Source organism: Pteropus medius, unplaced genomic scaffold (genome assembly GCF_902729225.1).
Source record: "Pteropus medius unplaced genomic scaffold, Ma_sr-lr_union100, whole genome shotgun sequence".
In the NCBI taxonomy this organism is placed as follows: Eukaryota; Metazoa; Chordata; class Mammalia; order Chiroptera; family Pteropodidae; genus Pteropus; species Pteropus medius.
Genome location: NW_024350325.1, coordinates 11,215,592 through 11,225,095, shown reverse-complemented (window position 1 = coordinate 11,225,095; position 9,504 = coordinate 11,215,592). Strand labels below are relative to the sequence as shown.

General features: G+C 36.8%; 1 pseudogene; it reads left to right on the top strand.

The window, feature by feature from the left end:
* Positions 1-328: 328 nt before the first annotated feature.
* On the top strand, positions 329-447 carry LOC120583950 (uncharacterized; annotated as a pseudogene).
* Positions 448-9,504: the final 9,057 nt, after the last annotated feature.

The window sequence follows — 9,504 nt, the reverse complement described above, 5'->3', positions numbered from 1 at the left end:
ATTTGTTAGACAAGACCAGAGCAGTGCTCAATTCTACTACTGAAGATGACTTTTCTGAGTACTCTACCTAATGTATTATGAGGTTTTTTTTAGTCTGGCTGGTATGAACAGACACTATTACTACACTGTGTGAGCACTGGGCGTTGATCTCTCAAGTCTTTTTGGATAGTTTTTTTCTAGCCTCAGGTAGTTTCCTCATTTGCTTACACTGATCTGTACTCACCTAAATAACCAAGGGGATCCTCTGCAGACTTTTGGAATCCCTTTGTGTACATCAACCCTCTGAACCCTGAAGACTGCTCAGCTCTCACTTCTAAACTCAGGAGCAGTCTATGGCCATGCTACCCTGAACAAGCCAGATCCCATCTGATCTCAGAAGCTAACTAGGGTCAGACCTAGTTAGTACTTTGATGGGAGACCACCTAGGAAGACCAGGTGCTGTAGGTGTAAAAAGTCATTAAAAAAAAATAAGGGATTGTAAACTGACAAGGCCCTTGCAATCTGTGAGGTCAACCAAGGGTTGCCTCGCCTAAAAAAATAATAATAAAAATAAAAAATAAACTCAGGAGCCCACCAGTCCCCTCCTGACTTCTTCCTTTCTGCATTACAATCTGAAAACTCTCTCATGGCAGTAAGTTGTGGAAATCCTGGGCAGAGCCACTTATCTGTTTATCTACACAACGGGTTCATAAGTTTTTAACAAGAGACTCCCTCTTACATTCTGTTTGTGATACAATATCCAAAAAAGAGTAAGTTTTGAACTAATATTTGCTGAACTAAAAGGAAATTTGGTATACCCTCAAAGTGTGATAAATTAAGACCACATGGGATGGGTGACTTCTCTAACTTATACTCTACATCTCTTTTCACATTCCTGTATTCTACTTATCAGGAAAATTCCAGATGGTACTCGCAACAACATGCATTTTACTTTGTTATGTTTAAAATTAAAAGTCAAATAAGTGTTTTTTTCCTCTCCTCCTTGACAGTTAGAAACAGATGTTTTAACATCCTGAGGAAGCCCTAATATGATAAGCCCTTAAAATGTGAATATTATATCACTGAGAACAGATAAACATAAAAACAAATTGTTTCAGCTCCCAGAAGGCCAAGACTGAGGAGAAAGAAGTAACAAGAGGAAAAGGAAATAGCATTACTATCACTCACAGTTATTTCCCAGGAGACAGAGATGACTTCTAATGACCAGTAATAATTAATTACTAAATAGTACTACCCATTGAAAACTTCTGATTTTAGAAAACAAATAAATATATCTTCCTCCAGCAAGTTCCCTTCTCTGAATGTGACAGTCATCACACTCTAGCAAGCAAAGTGACAGAAGGAAAACCTTGCTTTTAGAAACTGTCCTGTTGAGTACCCAGACATGTCTCCTATTTAAAGCAGTGGTTGATCCATGGAAATGGTGCTCCCCTTTGCCGTCTCATAGCACCAACATCAATCTCTTACAGAAAGAAAAAAAAATGGGGCACAGACAAGATTATAAAATTTAAAGTCATCCATTCAAGACAGTGGAGTAGGTAAACTGTACACAGCTCCTCTCATGATCATATCAAAATTACAACTAAATTATAGAACAACCATTGTTGAGAACCACCTGGAGACTAATTGAACAGAAGTCCTATAACTAAGAATATAAAGAAGAAGCTATTTGAAAACTGGTAGGAGGGGCTGAGACAAGGAACAGGTGTGTCCCACACCCATGTATGGCAGTTAAAAATCAGGAAGGATATCTCAGCTGTGGATGTTCCCTCTGAGAGCGAGGGATCCCAGCCTCACACTGAGCTCCCAAGCCTGAGGAGTCCCCACAATGTCTGGCTGTGAAAAACAGAAGAGATTGTGTCTAAGAAAGACAAAGGGCTGCTAGAGACTGAGCCATTGCTCTTAAAGGGCCCATGCACAGATTCACTCACTCACAAACTCACTCTCTTTAAACTCCAGCACAGGGGCAGCAGCTATAAAAGCACCAGGAACACAAGAGGAGGAACTAAATTAACAATTTAGGGCCGGAGAGCAGGGGGCAGGGCAACTCTCTCCAGTGACGTAAGTGCTGGCTGAGCCCTAGTCCCAGCCAGCCAGCCCAGCACAGGTGGGCACCAAATCTGCTCTCCATTAACCTGTACAACATCATTTGCACAGCCCTGGTGATTCCCTGTGACCCCAACTTGCTCACCCAGCCCAAGGCTCTTCCAGCAGTTCTCCAAAGAAGCAGTCTGCCTCAATTCATGCTACAGACTCACTCAAAGGACCTCAGATCTCACACAAGTGGTGTCTGCCCTAGGCTTGCACTGCAGACTTTCTCAAAGGATCTCAGATCACAAACAAGTAGCAGAAGGTATACACTGTAGCTCAGCACAAGTGGAAACCATTCTCAACTTGCACTGTAACTCCCCTTAAGTGGCACCGGGTCTGGCATAAGCAGTTGCCAGTTATGACTTGGAAGTAGCTGCAACTAAGTGGCCACAAGTCTAGCACAAGTAGTGGTTGGCCTTAATTCCCATCGCAGTGCCCATTAAAGAATCCCGAGACCAGCACAAGTGGCAGATGGTCTCAGTTCACAGTATAGCCTCTCCCAATCAACTTGAAACCAACCAACTGCCGGTCACTTTGTAGCTCCTACCAAACTGCTCAAGGCTGGGGCCGACTTTGGTCTGCACTAGAGCCCCTCCCAAGAAGTTCCAGACTCAACTCACCTGGTGGCAAGCTTCAGCCCACACCAGAGCCCCACCCACCAGCTATACAACCTAAACACCAAAAGGGTGGCCTCACATGCCACCAGAGCCCTGTTAAAGTGATCCCTCTTGCTCCAGGAGGTCAGCTCCTCCACAAAAGTTCATCTGCTCTAGCCATGGCAAGTAGTCACAGCCAGTCAGCCTGAGAATCAGCACCAAACACTGACTTGCCAGCAGCAGTTGAGGGCCAATTATAACAGAAGGGCACACACAACACACACAGGGGACATCCCTGGAGTATCTAGCTCAGGTGACCAAGAAGACTGTGCCACTGGGCCTCACGGGACACCTTCTGCATAATGCCACTCTGTCAAGGCTGGGAGACATAACAGACCTACCTAATACATAGAGACAAACACAGGGAGGCAGCCAAAAAGAGGAAAGAAAGAAACCTGTCTCAAATGAAAGAACAGGACAAAATTCCAGAAGAAGAACTCAATGAAATGAAAACAAGCTATCAACTGGATACACAGTTCAAAACACTGGTTATAAGGATGCTCAATAAACTTAAGAAAAAAATAGATGAACTTAGTGAGAACTTCAACAAAGACATAGGAAACATAAAATAGGAGATAAAAAACATTTAAAGGAACCAATGAGAAATTAAGAAGACAATAACAGAAATGAAGACTACATTAGAAGGAATCAGTATCAGAATAGATGAAGCAGAGGATTGTACCAGTGATCTGGAAGATAAGGCAGCAAAAAAATACCCAATCAGAACAGAAAATAAAATTTAATGAAGATATTTTAAGAGTCTTCTGGAACATCAAGTATACCAACATTCATATCATAGGGATCCCAGAAAGAGAAGAGAGAAAGGGATTGAAAACCTATTTGAATAAATAATGCCTACAAACTTTTCTAACTTGGCAAAAGAAATAGACACACAATCTAAAAAGTGCAGAGTCCCAAACAAGACGAACCCAAAGAGGCCCACATCAAGATATATCTTTATTAAAATGCCAAAGGTTAATAACAAAGAGAGAATCAAAACCATCAAGAGAAATGCAGTTAGTTACATACAAGGGAGCTCCCATAAGACTATCAGTTGACTTTTCAACAGGAACTTTGCAGGACAGAAGGTAGTGGCAGGAAATATCCAAAGTGATGAAAAGCAAGGACTTATAATCAAGACTGGTCTACCCAGCAAGGCTACCATTTTGAATCAAAGAAGATATAAAGAGATTCCCAGATAAGAAAAACCTAAAGGAGTTGATTACCACTAAATTATTATTACAAGAAATGTTAAAGGGACTTCTTTAAGTAGAAAAGAAAAGATCAAAAATATGAATAAAAAAATATAAGAATGAAAAAATTCTCAATGACAAAGACACACACTTAGTAAAAGCAGTTGGATGAACCACTATAAAGCTAGTACAAAGGTTTAAGAACAAAAGTAAAAAGATCAGAAGTAATTACAACAAATTAAGAGATACACACAAATACATACAAAATAAGTAAAAAAAAATAGTGACAAAAACATAAACATGGAGGAGGTGAGTAAAAATTATAGTGATTTTAGAATGTGTTTGACCATAGCAAGCATCAGTTTAAAGTAGACTGCTATAAACTTAGCTTAGTACACATGAGCACATAGTAATCATAAACAGAATAAAAATCTCTGAGATAAAGAAGGAATAAAGAGAAAGGAATCCAAACAAAACACTATACTTTCTATAAAGTCATCAACATACAAGAGAAGAGAGCAAAAGAATAAGGATGCAAGAACAACTACAAAACAATAAGAAAACAATTAATAAAATCTTAATAACTACATATAATGTATCAATAATTACTTTAAATGTAAACTAACTAAATGCTCCAATCAAAAGACATAGGGTGGCTGAATGGACTAAAATAAACAAGACCCATACATGTGTGGCCTACAAGAGAATTAAAATACACACAGACTGAAAGTAAAGGGATGGAAAAAGATATTTCATGCAAATGGAAATGAAAAATAGCTGAGATAGCAGTACTCACATCAGATAAAATAGACTTTAAAACAAAGGCTATAACAAGCAATATTTCATAATGATAAAAGGATCAATCCAACTAGAGTATATGACTTTGTAAATATCTACACACTCAACATATGGGTACTTAAATATATAAAGCAAATGTTGATGGACGTAAAGGGAGAGATTGACAGTAATACAGTAATAGTAGGGGACTTTATCATTCCATTGATATCAAAGGATTGATCATCCAGAAAGAAAATCAACAGGGAAACAGTCATTTTAAATGACACATTTTACCAGATGAATTTAATTGATATTTTTAGAGCATTTCACACAAAAGCAGCAGGATATACATTCTTTCAAAGAATACATGGAACATTTTCCAGGATAGACCACATGTTAAGCTATAAAACAAGTCTCAACCAACTTAAGGAGATTATAATCATATCAAGCATCTTCTTTGATTACAATGGTATGAACTAGATATCAATGATAACATACCAATTATAAAATTATAAGAAGAAAAATGAAAAACACACAAACACATGGAGGCTAAATAACATGTTAAGAAACAGTAAGTGGGTGAACAACAAGATCAAGGAAGAAATCAAAGATACATTGAGACAAATGAAAATAAAAACACAAGGACCCAAAATCTATGGGACACAGACTAGGCAATTTTAAGAAAGAGATTCATAGCAACACAGCCCATCTCAAGAAATAACAAAAATCTCGAATAAACAATCTAACCTTAACACCTAAATGACCTAGACAAGGAAGAACGAAGAAAACCTAAACTGAGTAGAAGGAAGAAAATAATAAAGATCTGAGCAGAAATAAATAAAATAGAGTCTAAAAAACAATAGATAAAAAAAATCAGTGAAAGTAAAAGATAGTTCTTTGAAAAGATAAACAAAATTGATAAAGCTTTAGCCAGACTCATCAAGAAAAAAAGAGAAAGGACCCAAATAAGCAAAATCAAAATGGAAAGAGGAGAAATGACAACCCACACCATAGAAATACAAAGGATTATAAGAAAATACAATGAACAATTATATGCCAACAAATTGGACAGCCTGGAAGAAATGGAGAAATTTTTAGAAACATACAATCTTCCAAGACTGAATCAAGAAGAAACAGAAAGTCTGAACTAACCAATAACTACTAACAAAATTGAATCAGTAATCAGAAAGCTCCCAACACACAAAAGTCCTAGACCAGATAGTTTCACAGATGAATTTTAATAAACATTCAAAGAATTAATATCTATGCTTCTCAAACTATTCCAAAAAAATCAAAAAGGAGAAAAGTTTTCTAAACTTATTTTACAAAGCCAGCATTTTCCTAATACCAAAACCAAAGACACTACAAAAAAAGTTATAGGCCAATATCCCTGAAGAACGTAGATGCAAAAATCCTCAACAAGATATTAGCTAACTGAATATAGCAGTTCATTAAAAGTATTATATATCATGATCAGATGGGATTTATTCCTGGGATGCAATGTTGGTTCAATATCCACCATATACAAAAATAAACTCAAAATGGATTAAAGATTTAAATGTAAGACCTGAGACCATACAACTCCTAGAAGAAAACATAGGCAGTAAATTCTATGACACTGCTCTTAGTAATGTTTTGGTGGATATGTCTTCTCAGACAAGGGAAACAAAAGAAAAAATAAACAAATGAGACTACATTAAACTAAAAAGTTTTTGCTCAGCAAAGGCAACTGTCAACAAAATGAAAAGACAATCTACTAAATGGGAGAAGATATTCACAATGCTATGTTTGATAAGGTGTTAATATCCAAAATATATAAGGAACTCATACAACTTAACACCAAAAAGACAAACGAACAGATTAAAAAATTAGCAGAGGATCTGAATAGACATTTCTCCAAAAATGACATACAGATGGACAATAGACATATGAATAGATGCTCAACATCACTAATCATTAGGGAAATGCAAATTAAACCACAATGAGTTATCATCTGATACCTGTCAGAATGGCTATCATCAATAAATCAACAAACAAAAAGTGTTAGCGAGGATGTGGAGAAAATGGAACCCTCGTGCACTGCTGCTGGGATTATAAATTGGTGCAGGCCCTATGGAAACAGTTTGGAGATCTCCCATAAAAATTAAAAATTAACTACCATATGATCCAGCAATTCTACTTCTGGGTATTTATCCAAAGAATCCAAAACACTAATTCAAAAAGATAAATGCATCTTTTTGTTCACTGCAGCATTATTTACGATAGCTAAGATATGAAAGCAACCTGGGAGTCCCATTGTTAGACAAACAAATATAAAGTTGTACATATATACAATGGAATATTACTCAGCCATAAAAGAGAATGAAATTTTGCCGTTTGCAACAATGTAGATGGACGTGGAGTATCTTACACTAAATGAAATAAGTCACACAAAAATAAATACCATGTGATTTTACTTATATATGGAATCTAAACAACAAAATAAACAAACAAAAAAGAAAGAAACTCATAGATACAGAGAACAAATTGATGGTTGCCAAATGAGAGAGGATTTAGAGGGATGGGTGAAAAAAGTGTAAGGATTAAGAAGAACAAATTGTAGTTATGAATTGTCATAAAGATATAAAGTACAGTGTAGGGAATACAGTCAATAATATTGTAATAACTGTATATGGTATCAGATGCATACTAGCCTTATCAAGGTGAACACTTCATAAGGCACATAAATGTCTAATAACTATGCTGTACACCTGAAACTAATATAATATTGTATGTCAACTATAATTTAAAAAATAGGTTTAAAAAAGGAAAAAATAATCAATATGCCAAAGTGGTATATTTTGGGGTGGCCTATCCTTTTCCCCTCACGGTCTTATCTGAGGCAAGCCAGTGCATGTCCAAAGAGTGGGATATTTGACACCCATAGTGAAGACCTCAACCAATGGGGACTGGGATCCTGAGGGAAAATGTTATTCTCTTTGTTGCTAATATAGAAAAGTTTGAGAAATATTTTATAAGTGCCTCAGAATAATCATTAGGGAGAGATTCGGAGTTGCCTTTGGCAGTGATCAGTTCCATAATGCATTTTTATATTTGCTACTTCTTCTTCCCTATCTTATTCTCTTTGACCCTCCTCCTTGCTTCCTATTATCACCTCCCAAATAAAGTACCTACACATAAGTTTTTGTTTATATTCTGTGTGAGGGGGAACTTAGGTCAAGACAAATGCAAGGGAGAGAACACTGGCCCTGGCACAAAATAAAAAAAAAAAAACATTGTTCAGCTTCTTCATCTACCAAATGAAAATAACTAACATCTCATACAATTGTTGTAAGGATTAAATGAAGTAATAAACAGCTGAGGCAAAACAGGGGCCTAATAGATATTAATTCCTTCTCTGCTCCCTCCCTTCACATTTGCATGCTCAATCATAAAGAAGTAGTAGGAGGAGAAATTTTTTATTTTTTTTTAAGATGGAGATTAAGAAAAAGAAAATAAACTCCTTATGTTTCTTTCTTCTTTTTTTCCTGGAAAGTCACATAAGGCCCTGACAGTCAACCTGCTAAGCAGCTGGAAAGTCAGACCAAAGAGAGAGAGAAGAAATGCAAGTGTACCCAAAGTGACAGAAGAAAATTGGAGAGAATAACTACTTGATCTTCAGAAACTTTTTGCGCCTCTTTATTCTAGTTGATGGGAGAATTTTAGCATGGGCCAAAGGGAGAGCATTTTTGTCAGGGGAACCTTTCAACACCCTATTGAGAGATATGGGGTCTGATATGAACAAAAAATTCTGTTGAGCTCCTCCATGCTCTCTAAGCAGGAAGTGCTCAGACTTTAAATAATCACAGCTGTTCTATTGTGATCTCCAGTGGGATTTCTGAGGACTAGGAGAGCAATATTTATACTTTCCACTTGAAGGGGAGCAAAATTTGCCACCCCAAAATATGGCTATTTGGAGTAAGGATTATCTAGGAGTAAGAAAGGAGGAGGATCAAGGAGATTATTTCTAAGGAACAATAGGCATAGGAAAAGCTCTGAAAAGGGAGTATAAGTTACCCTTTTGTAAGAGACATTTACAAGGGGAATCTCCATTGGTAAAAGGGCTCCCTGTCTGTGCCAGGAAGAGAAAGATGACCCTAAGTCTCTAGAAACTCTTCTGTCTGTAACCTTACATGGCCATGACTCAGTCTGTGTGTATCTCCTGTTTGGTGTCCTAATCTCCTCTTACAAGGATACCAGTCATAATGGAACATGACTCTATTTTCAACTTAATCTTACCTCTTTAAAGTCTCTGTCACCAACCACAGTCACATTCTGAGGTACTAGAAACTGGGTCTTCAATGTGTGAATTTGAAGGAGACACAATTCAGCCCATAACCATTCTCAAAGCCACACTTTTCCAAAGCAAAAATAAATAAATAAAAAGAGATAACAAGAGTTGCCTTGAAATTTTATGTGTAAGAGTACTGATTGCTGTCAATTTTATTGAAGTAAACATACAGAAAAAATATAGACCATAAATGTACACCTTGACGAGTTTTCATAAAGTGAACATATCTAGTTTCATCACCAACCAAAGCAAGAAACAAACCCAGAGCCACCTTTCGCCCCTCTGCAAGAGTAACCATTAGCTTAATTCTTTAACAGGTTATAGTAATTGTGCTTGTTTTTCCATGTATTCTTCTTGTCTGATTTTTCTCAATTAATATTATGCTTGTGACAGTCATGATGATGTTGAGTATAACTGTACTTAGTTAATTTTCATTGTTATGTTTTATTCCATTGCA